General features: G+C 49.2%; 2 pseudogenes; both read right to left on the reverse strand.

Moving 5' to 3' along the window:
• Positions 1–23,788, reverse strand: part of LOC120403834 — a 282,366-nt pseudogene that overhangs the window by 151,625 nt on the left and 106,953 nt on the right.
• LOC120403024 overlaps positions 1–23,788 on the reverse strand; it is a 48,987-nt pseudogene that overhangs the window by 21,941 nt on the left and 3,258 nt on the right.

Here is a 23,788-nt window from a genome sequence, read left to right on the forward strand (position 1 = left end):
TTTGTCAAATTCATGAATGTCACATGAGATACATGGCACTTGGCAGCCCCCAGGTCCATAACATACAGGCCTCACCTTGCAGTTCTGGGAGTGCCTTTCCCAAGCGGTAGTCTCACATGGATCACTAACTTTGAAATCTGTGACTGACTATTCACAGCAGTTTGCTTAATGCTCTCACTGGGATGTGTTGCCAACTTCCAATCCCACATGTAGCAGTGAGCTGAGAACCAGCAGCCACTGCTGAAGTGGCTGCCCCAGTCTGAGACATGTGGGTCTCAAACACACCTGAAAATCTTTTGAGAAAAGTGCAACGTCTTTGCCGTGTTCAGGGATGCAATCCTGAGCAGTGAGGGGCTGTGTCACCATGGGCCCTGCCTGAACCGCACAAGGTAGTGGTGCAAGTAAATTCCATGTCTTACCAGTCTGCGGGGGGGCATCAGCTAAAGGGGGCACGTGACCCTCCATGTGACTGCTCACCACCCTGCCCCCAGCCCAGAGCCCCCACGCTCTCCCAGTCCACTCCCCGCATCCACCCCATGTTAGCTGGGACTCTGTCCTCCTCCTGCTGCACTGGAGATGGAGTTTGTGGGGGGGGAGGGCTGGAGGCTGGTGGTACAGCTGCCACAGGAGCTGCCAGCATCCTGCTCCTTTCCCTGCTGCCCCTCCCAGCAGGGAAAGGAGCAGAACCCCCAACCCTGCCCCCCAGCTCTCTCCTCTGGTGGGGCTGTTGCTGTGGCACACAGATGGAGCTTCAGCTCCATGGAAGGGCAAGAGGAGGGTCCAGGAGTTCTGCTCCTTTCTCCGCTGGGAGGGGCAGTGGGGAAAGGAGCAGAACTCCCAGCCCCGGCCCCTGCCCTTCCAAAAGTACAGCTGATTACTTTAACTGGAATTAAGAATCATTTCAATTAAATTTCAAACAGCTTTGGGCCAGTTTAGATTAAATAAACTTGTTTTGTTTTTAAATCAAAAAGTTAATGAAAAAAGATAGGTTTTAAGTGATTCAGGTATAGAGGATAAACACAAAATGGTTACAAATGAAAAACACTTTCTAGTGACTAAGATTTAACAAAACTACAAGCTAAGATTCTTCCCGCACTTCCTTCCAGCACGATGACCGACCAACCCCCTGGTCATGAACTCCCACCGAGTACAAAGTGCTTGGTTCCTATGTCGTCTTAGGTGAAAGACAACTTATGGTTCTTTGCCCCCTCTCTTTTATAATCCAGTGAACATTTGAAATGTCTCCACTCAAAGTTCTTCACAGCAAGGAATGTGGTGGAGAAGGTTCCATGCTGGTTTCTTCTCCACTGGTGCTTTCTACAATACAAATTGATCTGTCCCTGCAGCCTCCAATATGCCAGTGAATGGCTACTGGACTGTGATTGCCAATTATCTGTGACTGCACCTGGATGGATGGGGACACTGGCCTTTCATCTGTCTGGAAAAAACCTATTTACCCACTCCCCAGATTGTCTGGGCCAAACAAATGTTAGTAACATCCTACGGCGGGATTCAGAGCTTCACATATAACATTAACACATTCATTTAATGATATTAATAACCAGCATGTTGTAGTGTTCATATGGTAGTTCACAAAGCATATTTTGCATAAATATTATTGCACTACGTAGGGTGTGAAAACAGAGCTGCTGAGGGTCACAACCTTCCAGAGCAAAAGTGCAAACTTGCCCATCAGTAGACTCCCCTGTCCCAGCCCCAGACAAAAGAATCAAGCCCTCTCTTCTTGGTCATAGCCACAGATCAGCTTCCACTGCCCAGATTCCCCTGCCAGAGAACAGAGGCACACCTAAGCCCTGTTTGCCAGCTCACTCTCCCCCAGTTGGAGGTCACAGAGCAATAGGATTCTGGGAGGAAAAATCATCCACCTGGTCCCCCTATGAATCCTACATGCAGCAGCACAGAGGAGGTCGCTCTCACTGTTTTTTCTGTAAGGACATTTGCTTCCAGGAACATCTGGAAGTGCAGCCACCACCTCCTCCAGTTCTCTGTCAAATTCTCTTCCCGAGTGAGAGGGCTTCATTTAACGAAAGGTTTTAGTTCTCTTTGAACAGCAGGTGACAAAGGTCTGATACACCGGAGTGCTGGAAATAAACTGGGGGATGTACTCCAGAGACTTGATTTGAACCTGCAGTTTATTCCATCACTGCTACAAGCCTGAACTAAGAACTTTGCCATTACTGCATGTAATTGATTTCATTTAACCAATTCTAGCTCTCATCTATATCTTTTTCCTTTTATGAATAAGCCTTTAGATTTTAGATTCTAAAGGACTGTCAACAGCGTGATTTGTGGGTAAGATCGGATTTGTATATTGACCTGGGTCTGGGGCTTGATTCTTTGGGATCAAGAAAATCTTTTTCCTTTACTGGGGTGTTGGTTTTTATAACCATTCATCCCCAGGATGAGTGGCACTGGTGGTGATACTGGGAAACTGGAGTGACTAAGGGAATTGCTTGTGTGACTTGTGGGGTGAGACCAAAGTCCTCTTTGTCTGGCTGGTTTGGTTTGCCTTAGAGGTGGAAATACCCCGGCCTTGGACTGTAACTGCCCTGTTTTAAGCGATTTGTCTTGAATTGGCACTCTGAATTGGGTCCCAGCAGAACCGCATCGTCACACTCCCTGAGACAGAATCCCTCCCACAGGCAGACAGCTGGGAGATGTAGGCTCCTGGAACTTCTGTAGCCTCTTGTTCTTTTATTCATTTTTAAACTAAATAAATGTAAACATATTTAAAGATGATTACGCTGGTGTTTAAGCTGGGCTGTACTCTACGTCTAAGAGGATGAGATTGTATTTAAAAAAAATAGAATTATAATCTAATGGAAATCACTTATTCCTCATTTTCAGGGGTTTTGAACTATAACTCCAGTGTGGGCCCATCTTTATCTTCCACTCTCCAAACATGAGGGGGCATTGGGATGTTGGGACCCATTGCCAGATCAAGGACTGTAGGGGCACTCAGCTTCCAGCCTCTCCCTGTACCTGCAGGGAGCTGACATCACACACCATCCTCATACCCAGCGAAGTTCTTTACAGAAAGGAAACCTGTAAATGCTCACCGGAGTTTCTGCAGTTTGCAGTCGGGATGTTTCAGCCCCTCACACAGATGCTTCATTCCCTCTGCTTCTCCCAGATTGTTCAGTGCAAGATCCAATTCAGTCAGGGTCGGTTTGACACTGATCCCCACAGGAACTGGCTGACAGACCACAATTCATCAGCCTACAGGAGACAAATAAACAGAGATGGAAATGAGCACTTCTGTCTGTCTGTCCAGTTCCCTCAGTGGGTTTCTAGAAAGATTCAGTTTTTTGGGGAATAAAATCACAGAGCCATAGTAGTGGCTGTTGAGGATCACATGACCATGGTGCGATTCCCAATTAATGTACATGTGCTTGCAGTAGCTCCATGAGAACTACTGTGAGTGTAAATGGTAGTGTAGCTGCTGGTAGGACAGGCAGTGGTGGCACAACTTAGCTGTGACAAGTACATGTCCCGGAGGTTCCAGAGGGTTTGTGCTCAGTGTGCTTACTACTGCCCATGTTACGGCAGCTACACCACTATTTATACTCGCCCTCATTGAGCTAGTGTGAGTATGTGTACGTAAACTGGGAATCACACCCCTAACTTGTAGGGAGACATAACCCATGTGTGGTTTCAATCCACGAGCACCTGTAACTCTCACCAATCCTGTTTTCCTCATATGAATTCAAAGCAAAGTTCCGAAACTCCATCTCCTGAAAATAAACACTTAGGCTTCCCCTAAGAAAAAAATTATGATGAATGAGGAGTCATAAAAAAAGGAAAGGAAAATCTCCCAGAGAAATAACGCAAATGCTGCACTGGAAGTTATGTTTTAGTTTCTTGGATGTTCTTCAATCAGGTCTCATACAACCAACCCTCTAGGATCTACTAAGTATTCAACAATCAGGATTGAGGGATGGGCCCAGTTTTGCCAACTATCAATTCCCGCCTCCCTCTTCAATTTCTCCTAGTCCTGACCTCATACTACTAAAGGCTGGAATTTCCCTAGGGTGCCCAGTCTCAGAGGCTGAATCTAGAGTGAAATTGTTGGCAAAGTCATTCGTTAGTAAAGCCTCTCAGGGAGGTGGAGTGCCTATGTCGATGGGAGAAGTTCTTCAGTTTGCATAGGTAGCGTCTTCACTCAGCATTGAAACTGTAGCACAGTAAGTGCAGCCAAGCCCTCAGCTTTCAGCCTCTCCAGATACCTGAAGAGAGCTGATATCACACACCAGCCTCACACCTTGCTGAGCTCTTTACAGAAATTAAACTTGGAAATCCTCACCCCAGTTTCTGCAGTTTGCAGTTCAGATGGGTCAGTCCTACACACAGCAGCTTCATTCCTGAATCTTCCAGTTTGTTCTGTGTGAGGTCCAGCTCAGTCAGGGATGGTTTGGTACTGAGAACAGAGGACAAGTCCCCACAACAAGCAGCTGTGAGATAACATTGAGAAAGCCTGCAGGAGACAGGAACACAAAGGAAAATGAGCACACATCTGTCTGCCCAGTTCCTTCAGCGGTACTAGAATTATCCCTTTATTCTGGGAATATGATCATAGCACGGTGGTAGTAGATGCTGAGGATCACATGACCATGTGTGCATTTTAGTTCACAGGCATTTCAAAAACCTTGTCTGCATGCATGAATGTTATTCTAAGGCAGAGTTCCCAAACTCCATCTCCTGAACATAAACACTTGGGCTTTCCTTAATATAGAAACTGTATTATAAATAGGTGGTCAGAAGAACGTTAAAAAAATAAATGAATTTCATTAGGAAATAGTGAAAATGCTGCTGCATTGGAAAGTATATTTTATTTTCATGGATGGGGTGAGCATGTTCTTCATCCATTTCTGCCCCATTTCTACTTCGGTGTCAAACAACCAAACCGCTAAGGAATACTTAGTACAGAACATTCAGAATTCAGGGATGGGCTCAGTTTTGCCAAGTCAGAAGGCTGCTCCCCACCCCCTTCAGTTTTCCCAGTGTTGATCTCACATGCTAAAAAAGGATGGAATTACCCTAGAGCAGCGGTTCTCAACCTTTTTCTTCCCTCCCTCCCCCCCCCCCCACCATGCTATAAAAATTCCATGGCTCAGCTGTGTCACAACAACCAGTTTGCTGCATATAAGAGCCAGGTCCAGTGTTATGGGGATCTCAAGCAGTGCAGTTGCCTGGGGCCCCATGCCACAGATGACACCGCAAAGCTAAGTTGCTCAGGCTTTGGCTTCAACCCCGGGTGGTGGGTTTGAGGGCCTAGGCAGCAGCCCCATGTGGCAGGGCAGCTTTCTTCCCTGGGCCCTAGCGAATCTAATGCCAGCCATGCTTGGCAGACCCCCTGAAACCTGCTTGCCAGAGGGCTCTGTACTGCTGGTTGAGAACCACTGCCCTAGGAAGCCCAATCTCACAGACTGGACCTACAGTGAAATTGTTGTTACAATCTTTCGCCATTGCATTGCTACTGGTGGCAGACTTTCTGTCAGCATTATTAACCACTATGTCCCCTAACCCTGCTCTCAGTAAAAATGCCAGTGTCTGTTGTTAACGTTCAAGGAATTGCACCAGCAGTAGTGAAGTTTTATTAGCCAGATTTTAACAACGAAGTCAGAAGACAAGGCACCAATGCAATGAACAGTGAAAAAGGATTTGGTGTTTGTGGAAAAGTCTGGTACATTGGACTGTCATAAAATGATATGGAAGAATGTGGCTGGGGAACAATTCAGAAGCTTAGGATCTAAATCACAGTGAATTTTGGAAGAACTAACAGGATGGCGAGAATGGGCCCAGATGTGTTGTGTATGTTATGTACAAGAATAAAATGCAAAGGAGAGACAGAGAGATGCCAAATGACTTCCCTTAAGAAATCTCAGCCAAATTTCCAGTGATGCTCAAGGCCAGACCGTCAGCTGGTGTCACTGAATCTCCTCTGAAGTCACTGGAGCTTTACTGATTGATATCAGCTGAGCATCTGGCCCTTAATGTGGAATCGCCAAAACGCAATATAGTCGTGATTTTTTAATGGATAAATATATTACTCCTGGAGGGAATCCTGTGCCACTGCACACGTGCAGAATTGATGTCTGGATGTCTGGCATAGAATTTTTTTCTGCGCAGAAAATACATTCTGCCCAAGAAGTGCTGCAGTTCTGACTTTTTCCCACCAGAGGCCGCTGTGGCACCAAAACAGACAGCAGTGGCTGATCCTCAGCAACAGCTAGCAGCAGCTGTGTCCATCACAGCACCCTGCCTGGAGAGCTAGGATAGGAGGCATGGGATATGGGGGCACAGAGTGGGGCACATGGGGCTGCTGGGTGAGGTCGCAGACTGAGGTTCAGAGGGGCTAGGGAGGGAGAGACTGGGGCTGGGGTCAGGAGCTAGTGGGGTGAGAGCACTGAGCCAGGGACTGAATGGAGGGAGGCTGCAGGGGCACATGGCGATGGGGACAGTGGGATTCAGGGACACACAGGGAGGGGCAGATGTGCCTGATTGAATGGGAGAGGCTAGGGGTCAGTCAGGGTCTGCATGGAAGAGGTTCCCAACTCCCTAACAATTCCTCCCCCAGTCACCCCCCCCCATTTCCATATTTCTCTCATTCACACCCAACAAACCTCCAGGTTCACCCCCAGGCTGCTTTCTCCCTCAGCGCCTTCATTTCCCTTCACTCCTCAAAGCCTTTGCACTGTTTCTGAGGGATTTAGGATCCTGGGGCTTCTGGGGCCTCTTGTCCAGATCCTTTCTGTAGTTGGGGGCTGAAAACGGGACGCAATACTCCATATGTGGCCTCACCAGTGCTGAATAAATGGGAATAATCACTTCCCTCGATCTTCTGGCAAAGCTCTTACTAATGCAGCTCAATATGTCATTGGCCTTCTTGAGAGCAAGGGCACACTGCTGACTCATACCCAGCTTCTCGCCCATCCACTGTAATTCCCAGGTCCTTTTCTGCTGAACTGTCGCTTAGCCAGTCAGTCCCCAGCCTGTACCATTGCATGGGATTCTTCCATCCTAAGTGCAGGACTCTGCAATTGTCCTTGTTGAACCTCATCAGATTTCTTTTGGCCCAATCCTCCAATTTGTCTAGGTCACTCTGGACCCCATCCCTACCCTCCAGCATATCTATCTCTCCCCGCAGCTTAGTGTCATCTGCAAACTTGCTGAGGGTGCAATCCATCCCATCATGCAGATCATTAATGAAGATGTTGAACAAACTGGCCCCAGGACCAGTTTGATACCAGCTGCCAACTAGACATCAGTGCATGGAAAACACAAACCATAACATGTACCAGGGCACAGTTACTACCCCGCGCTGCCCATTTTCCAGAATATGAGTAGAAGGCTTTCTTGACCCTGGTTCTCATGATGATTGTTTCTAGCCGATGTATCATCTTCTCAGGTTGTTCAAAACAGGCTGAAAATCTGCCTACCTCTGCCTCCCACCCATCAGCCAGGCTCTTGCACATGTTGTGCAAAACACAAGCACCAGTAACACTAGGCAGATCTCTCTCAACGGCTTAAGGACCCACGTCACAGGACACCTCCACCTTCCTTTCAGCATTTCAAATGCCCACTCGAGACATTTTGCAGCTGCTGACGTTAAACAGCTCGTTTCTCCTGTCCGATTGTCCAATGAAAAACTTCATAGGCCAGGGATGCAGAAACTAGATCTGGCCTCCCCAGATGACAGCTGGCATCACCACACCAGCAATGTCCACCGTGCTGTTTGGAGACAATTCCTATTTCACACTGCCTAAAATAGGAGAGAGTCTTAAGACCAGAGCGTCATGGACTTTTCCAGATCCCCTCACATTAATATTAGTGAATCTGCCACACTGATCCACCAGGTCTTGTCAGGCCATGAAGAAATACCTCTTCCTACTGATAAACTCAGAAGCCTTGTGCAGGGATCCAGTCCATGACACAGGAGTCCAATCAATGGCCCCAGTGCAATTTGGGTACCCCAAGCATTCAAAGCCATCAGTTACCTCCTGCACATTGCCCACCTTTATGATCCCAGGCAACAGCACCCATGCACCCCTCTGTCACAACAGCCCCAGATTTTCCAAAACTGAACGCATTAGCCACCATCAGTAGAAATTGGGGTGGTTAACTTCCACAAGGCACTGGCCACATGCTTCTCCATATGGATGAGGAAGCAAATTGATTTTCCTGCACTGCCGCTCCAATGTGTGCACTGCACGGACTTCCAGGAAAGTGGCACCTGGCTGTGAGTCCTGTGCTGGAAGCTCTGCAGGGATAGGAGCAGGCTCTGATCCATCAATGAATGGGAGCATGTTGCCAAAGAGATCTTCCCCACACTACTCCTAAGAGAAAGGGTGGGTCAGAGCAGTGCAGGGGAGTGTGGGGAGGGCAGGTGGGTCAGAATCGTGCAGTAGTGAAGGCATGTAGTGGGGGCTTCAGCTCTGCCCACAAAACCTCCTACATCCATGCCTCTTGTGCCTGTCCCCATTTAAAAATTGTCCCCAATGACTCCATGCTAGTCCTTGCACTGTTCTGGCATCCTCTACCTGGCTCATCAACCTGCAGGGCTTCCCTGTGCCCATCTCTCTGAGGATGGGGAACCAGGCTGAGCTGGACAGCCAGAGTGATGGGAGATGAGGAAATGATGCAGGGCAGTGAAGAGAACAACATGGAGCCAGCGCACACTGTGGCTGGGTTAGTCACTGCCGAGGAGGCAGGAGCCGTGGAGGGGAGAGCTGGGCTGTGGAACATGGGAGTGCTGAGAAATTATTCTGAAAAAAACAAGGAAATTAAATGCCCCCAAAACTTCATCAGTGCAGAGTTAAGATTGTGTTAGGCCCTTCAAGAACACAGAGAGTGGCTATATTTGAACATCTGAAAACCAGGGCATACAAAGTTAAAATACATCACCGCAACAACAGAACCTTAACTGTCCCAACACACCAACAACCCACATACTAGCATTCTATGGACTGAGCCATGCCCAGTGGAGGGACACTCAGCTTTCAGCCTCTCTATGTACCTGCTGGGAGCTGACATGACACACCATCAGCCCTGCTGAGTTCTGTACTTACACCAGTCTCTGCAGTTTGCAACATGAACCTTTCAGTCCCTCACACAGCAGCCTCGCTTCCAGCTCTCCCAGATTGTTCATTGACAGGTCCAACACAGTCAGGGTCTGTTTGGTTCTGACGGCAGAAAAGAGATTTTTGTAACAAGCAGCTGTGAGATGACCATTAGTAAGCCTGTAGGAGACAGATAAACAGAGAGGAAAATGAGCACTTCAGTCTATCTAGTTCCCTTGGTGGGTACCAGTGCTAGAAAGATGCCTTTTTTCTTAGAATAAAATCACAGAGCTGTAGTAGTGGATGCTGAGGACCACATGATCTTGTATGTGGATTTCAATCCACATACCTCTGTAGCTCTCCCTGATCCTTCGTTCCAGAGATGATGTTATTCTAAGGCAAAGTTCCCAAATTCCATTCCCTGAGCAGAGATACTTGGACTTCCCCTAATAAAGAAACTTGAGTATAAACAAGGGGTAGAGGGAGGGGAAAGAAAGGGAGGGAAAGGAATCTGACTGGGGAATAATGAAAATGCTGCTGCACTGGAAGATGTTACAGTTTTGTGACTGGAGGGAGCCTGTTCTCTCTTGCTGAACCATTTTTACTTAGGATTCTGCAAACAACAAGCCACTGTCTGTGGGATACTTAGTATTGAACATTCACGATTCAGGGATGGGCTCTGTTTTGCCAGTTTGTGGGTCCCTCGCCCCCTGCTGCCCCTCCTGTTTTCTCTGAGCTTGACCATAAACTCAGGGTGACCAGATGTGCCGATTTTATGGGGACAGTCCTAATTTTTGGGTCTTTTTCTTATATAGGCTCCTATTACCCCCCACCCCCATCCCGATTTTTCACACTTGCTGTCTGGTCACCCTACATACACTAGACAAGGGTGGCATTTCCCTAAGTGAAATTGTTCTTACTATCTCTCACCATTGCAGCTCCTCTACTGGCCAACTGCCTGCCAGTGTTATTAAGCAGACTTAGCTAAACCTGCTATTTCAGCCTGTCATCAACTAGACAAAGTATTTCTGCAGCCCCATATCATCTGATTCATGTGGGGATTGACACACTGACACCCCATCAACCAGCCCCCCACCGTGTTATGGAATAGTATTGCCATCCTAACCACATTGACGAAAGCTTCTTTTGAACCACTCTGTTAATGGTAGCTCCATTTGCTTACATGGAAGATTAATTTCCTATTTACAATGACTGTAGATCTCAGCATGAGGAGTTTCAGGCTCTCATGACTGATCCACTTTACAAATATTATAAAGTTAAGAGTTAGGATATAGATATTCAGGCCTGTCTGCAAAGGCCTATACTTTAGGAATTTAGGTGTATTCTTATCACTTAGCTAGTTATAGAGGTACAAAACAAAAATCAAAATCAGTCTGCCTGTTTATAGGCCTTCTCTCACAATGATAGTCTAAGGCCCTGTTCTTAGGCTAAGGCCTTTGGCTAAACAGCAGGGGCAGCCACAAGCTGGGAAGCGAACGGTCACGTCCTCACTAGTCACACTGAAGTAAGGCAGTTTGGGGCTGTTGAAAATGTGACCCAATCTATCACCTCCAGAGAAAAGGAAGAGCCTAAAAGACTTAAAGAAAACTTAAAAAGTGACAAAGAGTCCTGTGGCACCTTATAGACTAACAGACGTATTGAAGCATAAGCTTTCGTGGGTGAATACCCACTTCGTCGGATGAAAAATTAGTTTGATAGCATCCTGTGTGGCAAGAACTCACTTATCAATAGCTGGTATGTGAAATCTTCATTTCTTTGTTGTTCTATCACTGTAGTCCCCACTTCCCTATTGTTTGTCTGTATAATCTCTGTCTGGTTCTGTGATTGTTTCTGTCTGCTGTATAATTAATTTTGTTGGGTGTAAACCAATTAAGGTGGTGGGATAAAATTTGTTAAATAACCATGTTATAGTATGTTAGGATTGGTTAATTAAATTTCAGTAAAATGATTGGGTAAGGTATAGCTAAGCAGAACTCAAGTTTTACGACATAGTCTGCAGTCAATCAGGAAGTGTGGGGCAGGAACTGGAATCATGTTTTGCTAAGTGGGTGGAATGATAATAGGGAATGGGGACAGGGACACAGGCAAGGCTCTGTGGTGTCAAAGCTGGGAAGTGGGACATGGAGGAAGGAAATGGGAATCATGCTTGCTGGAAGTTCAACCCAATAAACATCAAATTGTTTGCACTTTTGGACTTTGGGTATTGCTTCTTTCTGTTCATGCGAGAAGGAACAGGAAATGGGAGGGTGAAGGGATAAGCCCCCTAACACCCTCAACCAGGGCCGGCTCCAGACCCCAGCGCGCCAAGCATGCGCGTGGGGCGGCATTTTGCTGGCAGGGCAGCAGGCGGCTCCGGCGGACCTCCTGCAGTCATGCCTGCGGGAGGTCCACTGGAGCCCCAGGAACAGCGGAACTCCTGCAGGCATGACTGCAGATGGTCCACCCGAGCTGCGGGACCAGCGCACCCTCCTCAGGCACGTCTGCAAGAGGTCCCCCGGAGCCGCGGGACCGGCGACCGGCAGCGCGCCCCCCACGGCATGCCACCGTGCTTGTGGTGGCCAGATTCCTAGAGCCACCCCTGCCCTCAACATTCTACTTGGGGCAACCTTTTGTTTCATTTGACATCAGTTTCATTGGATAAAGTTGTTCCCAGGAGCTCCCATCCTGAAGAAGTTTTGTTTGTTTCCTAGATGTCCCTTACTTAATGGAGGCCAAAGCTTTCTTCCTGGCTGAAGGTTTTTGGTTTTGGTGAGTTCTCTCTCTCGCTCTCTCTCGCTCTCTGTCTCACACACACACACACAGTTGCCATATCAGACTAATGAGTTATGATCTGTTGGTTTCCTGTTGGGAGGTACCTTACTCCTCATTATACATTTTAAAAATGTCCCCTACCATTGTTGGTGTTGGCCTTGGTTGTTACTGCTCTTTGCAACCAAGGGGCTGAAGCAGCGTGAAGTTGCTCCCAGATTGGCAGAAGGCCTGGAGCAGTGGGTGGGTGGGTGCATTTGGGATGGCATGATCACAAAAGCAGTCATCATGCCACTGTGACTGAAGCACAGTAGCAGAGATGCCAACATAAAAGCAGCATTTGCAATGGGGAAGGTCCCTGTGGGGCAGCCATTAGCACTGTGTACCTGAGCCAACAGACAATACAGCCATACAGATGGCTGATGGATATTTGTAGGATTCTGTCATTGTGTCTGCCGGCATACACTCCATAATAGCATAAGTGAGTAATCAGATGGCACTATTACAGCGAGTCTTATAAATCCTGTTTATCTGAACATATTGGCTCGTAGAGCATGGAAGAAATGGTATGGTGTTAGCCATGGTACAATTCTTTTTGGAAGCTAAGGCATTACATTAGCAAAAACAATTTCACTGCCTGAGTCTCTGAGATTAAATAATTTCTTAGGTGCGCAGCTGCTGCCTACAGTATATACAGACTATATTTCAGGGAAGTTCTATGGCCTGTGTTATACAGGAGGTCAGGTAGATGACCACTGTGCTCCCTTCTGGCTTTGGACTCTATGAATCCATACATGGTCAATACAGCAGCCATGGTACAGAGCGCTGCACAACTGTAGCATTGCTGGGATAACAACAGTAACAGGAGGGTTTTAAAAAGGAAAAAAAATAGTTTCTTACTTTAATTTACAGTTTGGGTCCTTCAGCGCTTGACAGAGCAGGTAAATATCCGAATGATTTGACTTATCCTGATGTAATTCCCTACAACGAGGAGAATAGAAAATGTCTATGGCCTGGTCTACACTAGGAGTTTATGTCGAATTTAGCAGCATTAATTCGACTTAACCGTGCACCCGTCCACACCAGGAAGCTAATTAGTTCGACCTAGAGGGCTCTTTAGTTCGAATTCTGTACTCCTCCCCGACGAGGGGAGTAGCGCTAAATTCGACATGTCTATGTCGAATTAGGTTATGTGTGGATGGAAATCGACCTTAGTAGCTCCGGGAGCTATCCCACAGTGCACCACTCTGTTGACGCTCTGGACAGCAGTCCGAGCTCAGATGCTCTGACCAGCCACATAGGAAAAGCCCCGGGAAAATTTGAATTCTTTTTCCTGTCTGGCCAGTTTGAATCTCATTTCCTGTTTGGACATCGGGGCGAGCTCAGCAGCACTGGCAACGATGCAGAGCTCTCCAGTAGAGGTATCCATACAATCTCAGAATAGAAAGAGGGCCCCAGCATGGACTGACCGGGAAGTCTTGGATCTGATTGCTGTGTGGGGCGATGAGTCTGTGCTTTTGGAGCTGCGCTCCAAAAAACGGAATGCAAAGACCTATGAGAAGGTCTCCAAAGCCATGGCAGACAGAGGATACAGCCGGGATACAACACAGTTCCACGTAAAAATCAAGGACCTGAGACAAGGCTACCAAAAAATCAAAGCGGCCAACGGACGCTCCGGAGCCCACCCCCAGACATGCCGCTTCTACAAGGCACTGCATGCCATTCTCGGTGGGTCTGCCACCACTGCCCCACTAGTGACCATGGACTCTGAAGATGGGATACTGTTGACGGGCAGTTCCTCGGCGATGTCGCGGTTGCGGAAGATGAGGAAGGGTTTGAGGAGGACGAGGCAGGCGACAGCGCTTACAGCGCTGATTTCCCCGACAGCCAGGATCTCTTCATCACCCTCACTGAGATCCCCTACCAACCCTCCCCGGCCGTTAACCCGGACCCTGAATCAGGGGAAGGATCAGTCGGTAAGTGCTATAAACATGTAAACATTTATTTTTGAAAGAACAGGAATGTTAACTATGTGAAAAGAAGGTCAATGTATATGGGGATAGAACAGAAATCCTCTTGGGAGATCTCCACGAAGCTCTCCTGGAGGTAATCGAAAAGCCTACGCATGAGGTTCCTGGGGAGAGCTGCCTTATTGGGTGCTCCGTGGTAGCACACTTTTCCGCGCCAGGCTATCAGCAGGTATGCTGCGAGCATTGCCTCCACAAGCATGGCAGCATAGGCCCCGGTTTGTGCTGGCTTTCACACAGCATGCGCTCTCTATCTGCCTCAGTGACCCTCTTCAGGGTGATCTCGCTCGGCAACTCCTGCATTTAATTAGGGGAATTAGTGTAATGTTAGTATTGGGAATGCTTCACTTTTCCTTTGCATAACAATAAGCGTCGGTTTACAGCCACGTGGTGGAGGCTGCAGAGGGGCAGCATACAGGGATCTTTCCCGGGGACAGCCGTGAAGGGGTGGAACAGGGGCAGAGTTTATGCTTTCCGGATTGCCTGCAGCAGGAGGGCACTGCTATACATTAAGTTTTAAGCAGCCTAAAGTCTATGGATTTCCATGCCTGGCTGCTCCACAGATTCTGCTGTCCTGAACCGCTTGTCTGATCTCCAGTGCAAGACCCCAGCTAATGAAAGCGAAGGCCGAAAATTCGAACTTGACCTGAGTGCGCATGAGATAGGTGCTGTGCATGGTCTTGTTCACAGAGACAGACTAGACTGTGTTCATTGTTTGCAAAAATGTATCTTTGTAAGGAATTCACTCCCTTTTCCCCATCACACAGCTGTGACTGTATCCCGACCTGCCCTAGCATCCCCCTCACAGAGGCTGGCGCAGATTAGGTGGTGAAAGAAAAAGACACGGGATGAGATGTTCGCTGAACTTATGGGCTGCTCCCGAGCCAAGGCGGACCAGCAGAGCCAGTGGAGGGAGACCCTCTCTCTGTACCAGCGCTCACACAGCGAACAGGAGGAGAGGTGGCGTGAGGAAGAAAAGCAGGCGACTCAAACGCTGCTTGGACTAATGAGGGAGCAAATGGACACACTCCGGCGCCTTGTGGATGTTCTGCAGGACCGCAGGCAGGAGGACAGAGCCCCCCTGCAGTGTATCTGCAACCGCCCTCCCCCGCCACAAAGTCCCATACCCCCCTCACCCAAAATAACAAGAAGGAGGGGTGCCAGGAGCCGTGAAAACTGTCGCGCCACCCCTGCAGAGTGCTCAATTACCAAAAAGCTCTCATTCCCTAAATTTTGAGAAGTCCTTCCCTTCCTGACTCACCCAAGCCCCAATCCCAGTTTCATCCCCTAACTGTTTAGTTGATTATTAAAAATACTTTGCTGTTAATTACTGTTTCTGTCATGTTTTTGTACAGAAGACTGTATTTGAAGGGGGGGGAAGAGGATTGGTAATTGCATAGGACAGTCACCTTTACCAGGGTACAGACACGGGGGCAGGATCAGCAGCAGGTCTCACACACAGTGCAGTCAGTAGGCACCCTGGTCGGTATGGGAGGTGGTTTCCAGGTTCTGTGTGGGTGGGGGGTACGTGACTTTGTAGCGGGGGAGGGTGGTTACAGATCTTATGCAGCGGTCCTTGTCCTAGACCACAGAGCCACGCAGCAGGGGAATTGGTAACCATCCTCCCCCGCCGCAAAGTCACATAGCCCCCGCACACAGAGTCCCAAAAAGGAGGGATGGCAGGCTCCGTTGAAACAACCAGTCCGGCATTGCGGACCGCTCTAGGAGCAGGAGCCTGTCATTCCTTGAGTTTAGAAGCGGTCTTTACATCACTGCACACCCTACCCAGCACAGTCTGTGTCCCAGTTTCAACCCTTTAACGCAAAGTCATTAATAAAGAAACCTTTGTTAAGTAACAATGGAACATGTATTTTATTTTTACACGTGTGTTGGAAGGGGGGCAAACGAGGCGAACGGGGTATGTAACTGCAGAGGATAGTCAACAGTAACTGGGTAAAGAAACAGGGGCAGGTTCAGCTTCTCTGTACAGAAACTGAACAGTCACAGGTCATGCTGCTCGCTGAGGAACCTAGCTTTCAAAGCCTCCTGGATGCACAGCGCTTCCTGCTGGACTCTTCTAATCGCACAGGTGTCTGGGTGAGCGCAATCAGCAGCCAGGTGATTTGCCTCAACCTCCCATCCCTCCATAAAGGTCTCCCCCTTGCTCTCACAGAGATTGTGGAGCACACAGCAAGCTGCAATAACAATGGGGATATTGGTTTTGCTGAGATCCGAGCGAGTCAGTAAGCTTCGCCATCTCCCCTTGAGACGTCCGAAAGCACACTCCACCACCATTCTGCACTTGCTAAGCCAGTAGTTGAAGAGTTCCTTGTCACTGTCCAAGGCGTCTGTATAGGGCATCATGAGCCAGGGCATTAGCGGGTAGGTTGGGTCCCCGAGGATCACTGTAGGCATCTGCACATCCCCAACAGTTATTTTGTGGTCCGGGAAGAAACTACCTTCCTGCAGGCGTCTAAACAGACCAGAGTTTCTGAAAACACGCGCGTCATGAACCTTGCCCGGCCACCCGACGTTGATGTTGGTAAAGCGTCCCCTATGGTCCACCAGTGCTTGCAGCACCATTGAAAAGTAGCCCTTTCAGTTAATATACTGGCTGGCCTGGTGGTCCGGTGCCAGGATAGGGATGTGAGTTCCATCTATAGCCCCACCGCAGTTTGGGAAGCCCATCGCAGCGAAGCCATCTATGATGACCTGGACGTTTCCCAGGGTCACTACCTTTGAGAGCAGTAGCTCAACGATTGCGTGGGCTACTTGCATCACAGCAACCCCCACGGTAGATTTGCCCACGCCAAAGTGGTTCGCTACTGACCGGTAGCTGTCTGGCGTTGCAAGTTTCCAGAGGGCTATGGCCACTCGCTTCTGCACACTCAGGGCTGCTCGCATCCGGGTGTCCTTGCACTTCAGGGCAGGGGACAGCAAGTCACACAGTTCAAGGAAAGTGCCCTTACGCATCCTGAAGTTTCACAGCCACTGTGATTCATCCCAGACCTGCAGCACTATGCAGTCCCACCAGTCCGTGCTTGTTTCCCGGGCCCAGAATCGCCATTCCACAGCATGAACATGACCCATTGCCACCATGATCTCCACGGCGCGGGATCCCGTGCTTTCTGAGATGTCTGTGCCACTCTGAGACTTCATGTCCTCACCGCGCTGCCGGAGCCTCCTCGCCCGATTTCTCAGCAGCTGACTGTGGAAGAGGTGGACGATAAGGTGCGAGGAGTTGACAACAGCCATAAGTGCAGTGATGATCGCAGCGGGCTCCATGCTTGCAGTGCTGTGGCGTCCACACTGTCACTGACCAGAAAAGTGTGCGAACAGATTGCCCACCGGCGCTTTCAGGGAGGGAGGATGGGAGTGACGGTTGAATGATGACAGTTACCCAAAACCACCCTCGACACATTTTTCCCCCAGCAGGCATTGGGGGCTCTACCCAGCATTCCAATGGGCAGTGGGGACTGCGGGAACTGTGGGATAGCTGCCGACAGTGCACCACTTCCAAAGTCGACGCTTGCCCCATTAGTGTGAACTCACAAAGTCGAATTAGTGTCCTTAGTGTGGATACACAAATTCGACTTCATAAGGTCGATTCCACAAATTCGACTTAAGTTGAATTGAACTACTCTTGTAGTGTAGACATTCCCTATGTTGCTCTCTGGAGATAGATTTTAATTCTGTTTTCTGAACATGGTAATATCCTCTAGGGTGGTGGGATCATACACTGCAGCTGAGTTATGCCACTGTTTCTGTTCATTATCATTTCTCCAGACAAACAACATCTTTTACCAAAAGATGGATCCTAAATCCAGGGGGTGGGATCCCCAAGGGGCACTTGGGCAGAGTGTGGCATCACCTAACTTCTACATGCCCTGCTGCCTAGTGGAATTCACAACCTCGAGTTAGGTGCCCAGGTTCCCTGTACAACGCATGGGGAACGTTAAGTGCCAAAAGAATGGTACCCACAAAAGCCATTGAGCAGCGAGCCATCTAAACTAGCCAATAGGAAATTCTGAGGAGAGGGGGCAGGCCTTAGCCCCACCCTACCCCATCAAGGAATTAGGTGCATCCTTCCTATTGTGATTCACAGCGGTGAACCATCTCCTGGAGCCAGGTCCCTTGGCTGGGCCAGATCTTTTACACACAAAGCATGGCTGGAAGCAATGGTGATGGTCCCCCTTTACAACCTTTCACCTAGTGGTGAGAGCACTCACCTGGGAGGGCTGAGACCTGGTTCCACTCCTTGCTCCCAAGATTATTTACACAGAGTGGAACAGCTTCAGCAGGAGAGATTGATACGGTCCCACCCCAGGATGGCCTGGTGGATAGGGTGCACTTCTGAGGGGTGGGAGATGTGGATTCTAGCCCCCTCAGGCAGAGAAGGGAAGTGAACCTGGGTCTCCTACACCCCAGGTGGGTGTACTAACCACTAAGATAAAGGGGACCACCGTAAGCTTTGTGTGAGGCATGATTTATTAGATGGCCTCTAACCATATAACTGGATCTGACCCTGCAGTTGATATTGCTTAGGAATGTACCTTTGGTGACTCCTGCTGGGACCTAGAAAAGCAGTAGGTGCTGACCTTCTCTCTGGTCTCAAGTCTGAGGCAGCTGTGTGCATGCCAGGAGGCAGAAATTTGGGCACCAGGGAGATTTTACCAAGGAAAACAGGTGTCTCTGGTGTTTAGGCACGTATAGGCTTAGGCACCAGCTGTGTGGAGGTTTTGTGTATCTGATTTTTGGATTTAGGCATCTAATTGACCCCCTTGTGAATCCTACCCAAAGAGTCAAATAGAACAGGTTCTACGAAGTGTAACCCTTTCCTGTTCAGACAATTTGTGAAAAAGGCAACATTCATTGAGAACTATTTTTTTATATTCTGCCCAGCTCTAATAAACAGGTCTTTGTAAACACATTACTGCAGGGGTCCTCAGTCTTGGGGTCTGACCCCTGGGGGGGGGCGGTGTCACAAAGTTCTTATGTGGGGGCCTGGACAGCTAGTGGACTAGTGGTTGGAGAACTTAGTTTTCGGCCCCCTGCTTGGTTGAGGCACCTCAATCTTTAAGGCACAGAGCTAGTCTCTTGAGTGTATTTCGAAATGAAATAAGGAACTGAAGTGGGGTCAAGTAATTGACAATGCAATTTGTCAACAGCAGCACACACAATAGTATGGGGCAGATATTTCTTTTCTGTCATCAGGCTAAAACATGTTTTATTAATTGGTTCTTTCCTGATTCTGGCACCCTCTCCAAGTGCCCCATCTCTGTCTCAGTGGGATAGGACTCTGCAGATGCAAATCCCCTTCCTTACCCAGAAAGTGGGGGGCGAGAGGCCTATGGGGATAGCAGAGCGCAAGATTGTTAACCCCCCAAAAGAGGGAGAGAGCCTCGGGTGACGGAAAGGGTAAGTGTGTTGTGGAAGCAGGGAAAGAAAGAGGATTTAAGTGCAGCCATTTAAGTGTCAGAGACAGAGCAACTGTTCTGTCAAGTCTTAGCCTAATATCACACTACCTGTAGAAGCAGGGCTCACATCAAAAGCGAGTGGAAAACAGCAGAATAGTCAGTGTGACTTAACCTTTAGATAACAATGTTTGAGAAGAGAAAGTGAGAAAATCCTGGGATAGCAAATAGCCTAAATAAAATGCAGATATCAGTAATGAATGCATGACACAAAGAGGTATAAATGCTTGTGTGATTTTGCTTGTACTTTGGAGAAACTGAGGCAGAGATGCTCTCTGTCAGCTGTGTTCTTCCCTTGCAATTGCATGTCCTGAATAAAGCTGTCTCTGATTTTGTTGCTTCCAAACTGAGAGTGAAGGTCATTTCTTAGGCCTGGTCTACACTAGGAGTTTATGTCGAATTTAGCAGCGTTAATTCGAATTAACCCTGCACCCGTCCACACAACGAAGCTATTTAGTTCGACATAGAGGTCTCTTTAGTTCGATTTCTGTACTCCTCCCCGATGAGGGGAGTAGCACTAAATTCGACATGGCCATGTCGAATTAGGCTAGGTGTGGATGGAATTCGACCCTAATAGCTCCGGGAGCTATCCCACAGTGCACCACTCTGTTGACGCTCTGGACAGAAGTCCGAGCTCGGATGCTCTGACCAGCCACACAGGAAATGCCCCGGGAAAATTTGAATTCCTTTTCCTGTCTGGCCAGTTTGAATCTCATTTCCTGTTTGGACATCGTGGCGAGCTCAGCAGCACTGGCAGCGATGCAGAGCTCTCCAGCAGAGGTGTCCATGCAATCTCAGAATAGAAAGAAGGCCCCAGCATGGACTGACCGGGAAGTCTTGGATCTGATCACTGTGTGGGGCGATGAGTCTGTGCTTTCGGAGCTGCGCTCCAAAAAATGGAATGCAAAGACCTACGAGAAGGTCTCCAAAGCCATGGCAGACAGAGGATACAGCCGGGATACAATGCAGTGCCGCGTGAAAATCAAGGACCTGAGACAAGGCTACCAAAAAATCAAAGCGGCCAACAGACGCTCCGGATCCCAGCCCCAGACATGCCGCTTCTACTAGGCACTGCATGCCATTCTCGGTGGGTCTGCCACCACTGCCCCACCAGTGTCCGTGGACTCTGACGATGGGATAGTGTCGACAGCCGGTTCCTCGGCGATGTTCGCGGACAGGGAGGATGAGAAGGAGATGAGGAGGAGGAGGCAGTCGACAGCGCTTACAACGCTGATTTCCCCGACAGCCAGGATCTCTTCATCACCCTCACTGAGATCCCCTACCAACCCTCCCCAGCCGTTAACCCGGACCCTGAATCAGGGGAAGGATCAGTCGGTAAGTGCTTTAAACATGTAAACATTTATTTTTAATGGAACAGGAATCTGAACTATGTGAAAAGAAGGTCAATATATACGGGGATAGAACAGAAATCCTCTTGGGAGATCTCCACGAAGCTCTCCTGCAAGTAATCGAAAACCCTCCGCATGAGGTTCCTGGGGAGAGCAGCCTTATTGGGTCCTCCGTGGTAGGACACTTTTCCACGCCACGCTATCAGCACGTACTCTGGTAGCATTGCCTCGACGAGCATGGCGGCATAGGCCCCTGGTTTGTGCTGGCTTTCACGCAGCATGCGGTCTCTGTCTCTTTCAGTGATCCTCCTCAGGGTGATCTCGCTCAGAGCGTCCTGCTTTGAATTAGGGGCATGTTAGTATTCGGAGTGCTTGACTGTTCCTTTACATAACAATAAGCGGCGGTTTACAGCCATGTGGTGAAGTCGGTAGAGGGGCAGTATACAGGGATCTTTCCCAGGGACAGCCGCGAGGGGGTGGAACAGGGGCAGAGTTCATGCTTTCCGGATTGCCGGCAGCAGGAACTTGCAAACGCTATGACCATTGCTTTGAGCGTGAAAGGAGGGCACTGCTATACATTAAGTTTTAAGCAGCCAAAAGTCTACGGATTACCATGCCTGCCTGCTCCACGGATTCTGCTGTCCTGCCCCGCTTGTCTGATCTCCAGTGCAAGACCCCAGGCAATGAATGCAAAGGCCGAAAATTCAAACTTGTCCTGAGTGCGCATGAGATAGGTGCTGTGCATGGTCTTGTTCACAGAGACAGACTAGACTATGTTCATTGTTCACAAAAATGTATCTTTGTAAGGAATTCACTCCATTTTTCCCATCACACAGCTGCGACTGTCTCCCGACCTGCCCCAGCATCCCCCTCACAGAGGCTGGCGCAGATTAGGCGGCGAAAGAAAAGGACACAGGACGAGATGTTCGCTGAACTTATGGGCTGCTCCCGAGCCGAGGCAGCCCAGCAAAGCCAGTGGAGGGAGAACCTCTCTCAGTACCAGCGCTCACACAGCGAACGGGAGGACAGGTGGCGTCAAGAGGACCAGCAGGCGACTCAAATGCTGCTTGGACTAATGAGGGAGCAAACGGACACGCTCCGGCGCCTTGTGGATGTTCTGCAGGACCGCAGGCAGGAGGACAGAGCCCCCCTGCAGTGTATCTGCAACCGCCCTCCCCCGCCACAAAGTCCCATACCCCCCTCATCCAAAGTAACAAGAAGGAGGGGTGCCAGGAGCCGTGAAAACTGTCGTGCCACCCCTGCAGAGTGCTCAAGTACCCAAAAGCTCATTCATCATTCATTCATTCATGCCCGTCACCCCAACCGGGGTCTCATACCCTAAATTTTGAGAATTCCTTTCCTTCCTGCCTCACCCAAGCCCCCATCCCAGTTTCATCCCCTAACTGTCTAGTGGATTATTAAAAATACTTTGCTGTTAATTACTGTTTCCGTCATGTTCTTGTACAGAAGACTGTATTTGAAGGGGGGGGCGTGGGGAAGGGGGTTGGTAATTGCATAGGACAGTCACCTTTACCAGGGTACAGACACGGGGGCAGGATCAGCAGCAGGTCACACACACAGTGCAGTCAGTAGGCACCCTGGTCGGTATGGGAGGTGGTTTCCATGTTCTGTGTGTGGGGGGGGTACGTGACTTTGTGGCGGAGGAGGGCGGTTACAGATCTTATGCAGTGGTCCTTGTCCTGGACCATAGAGCCACGCAGCAGGGGAATCTGTAACCGTCCTCCCCCGCCGCAAGGTCACATAGTCCCCGCACACAGAGTCCCAAAAAGGAGGGGTGGCAGGCTCCATTGAAACAACCAGTCCGGCATTGCGGACCGCTCTAGGAGCAGGAGCCTGTTATTCCTCGAGTTTAGAAACGGTCTTTACATCACTACCCACCCTACCCACCACAGTCTGCGTCCCAGTTTCAACCCTTTACTGCGAAATCATTAATAAAGAAAACGTTGTTAATTAACAATGTTCCATGTATTTTATTTTTAAATGTGTTGGAAGGGGGGAAACAGGGTGAACGGGGTATGTAACTGCAGAGGATAGTCAACAGTAACTGGGTAAAGAAACAGGGGCAGGTTCAGCTTCTCTGTAAAGAAACTGAACAGTCACAGGTCACTCTGCTCGCAGAGGAACCTAGCTTTCAAAGCCTCCCGGATGCACAGCGCTTCCCGCTGGGCTCTTCTAATCGCACGGGTGTCTGGCTGAGCGTTATCAGCAGCCAGGCGATTTGCTTCAACCTCCCATCCCGCCATAAATGTCTCCCCCTTGCTCTCACAGAGATTGTGGAGCACACAGCAAGCTGCAATAACAATGGGGATATTGGTTTTGCTGAGATCCGAGCGAGTCAGTGAGCTCCTTCATCTCCCCTTGAGACGTCCAAAAGCACACTCCACCACCATTCTGCACTTGCTCAGCCGGTAGTTGAAGAGTTCCTTGTCACTGTTCAAGGCGCCTGTATAGGGCTTCATGAGCCAGGGCATTAGCGGGTAGGCTGGGTCCCCAAGGATCACTATATGCATCTCCACATCCCCAACAGTTATTTTGTGGTCCGGGAAGAAACTACCTTCCTGCATGCGTCTAAACACACCAGAGTTCCTGAAAACACGCACGTCATGAACCTTGCCCGGCCACCCAACGTTGATGTTGGTAAAGCATCCCGTATGGTCCACCAGTGCTTGCAGCACCATTGAAAAGTAGCCCTTTCGGTTAATATACTGGCTGGCCTGGTGGTCCGGTGCCAGGATAGGGATGTGAGTTCCATCTATAGCCCCACCGCAGTTTGGGAATCCCATCGCGGCGAAGCCATCTATGACGACCTGGACGTTTCCCAGGGTCACTACCTTTGAGAGCAGTAGCTCTATGATTGCGTGGGCTACTTGCATCACAGCAACCCCCACGGTAGATTTGCCCACGCCAAAGTGGTTCGCTACTGACCGGTAGCTGTCTGGCGTTGCAAGTTTCCAGAGGGCTATGGCCACTCGCTTCTGCACACTCAGGGCTGCTCGCATCCGGGTGTCCTTGCGCTTCAGGGCAGGGGGCAGCAAGTCACACAGTTCAAGGAAAGTTCCCTTACGCAT

This window comes from Mauremys reevesii, linkage group 4 (assembly GCF_016161935.1).
Source record: "Mauremys reevesii isolate NIE-2019 linkage group 4, ASM1616193v1, whole genome shotgun sequence".
Taxonomy (NCBI): Eukaryota; Metazoa; Chordata; order Testudines; family Geoemydidae; genus Mauremys; species Mauremys reevesii.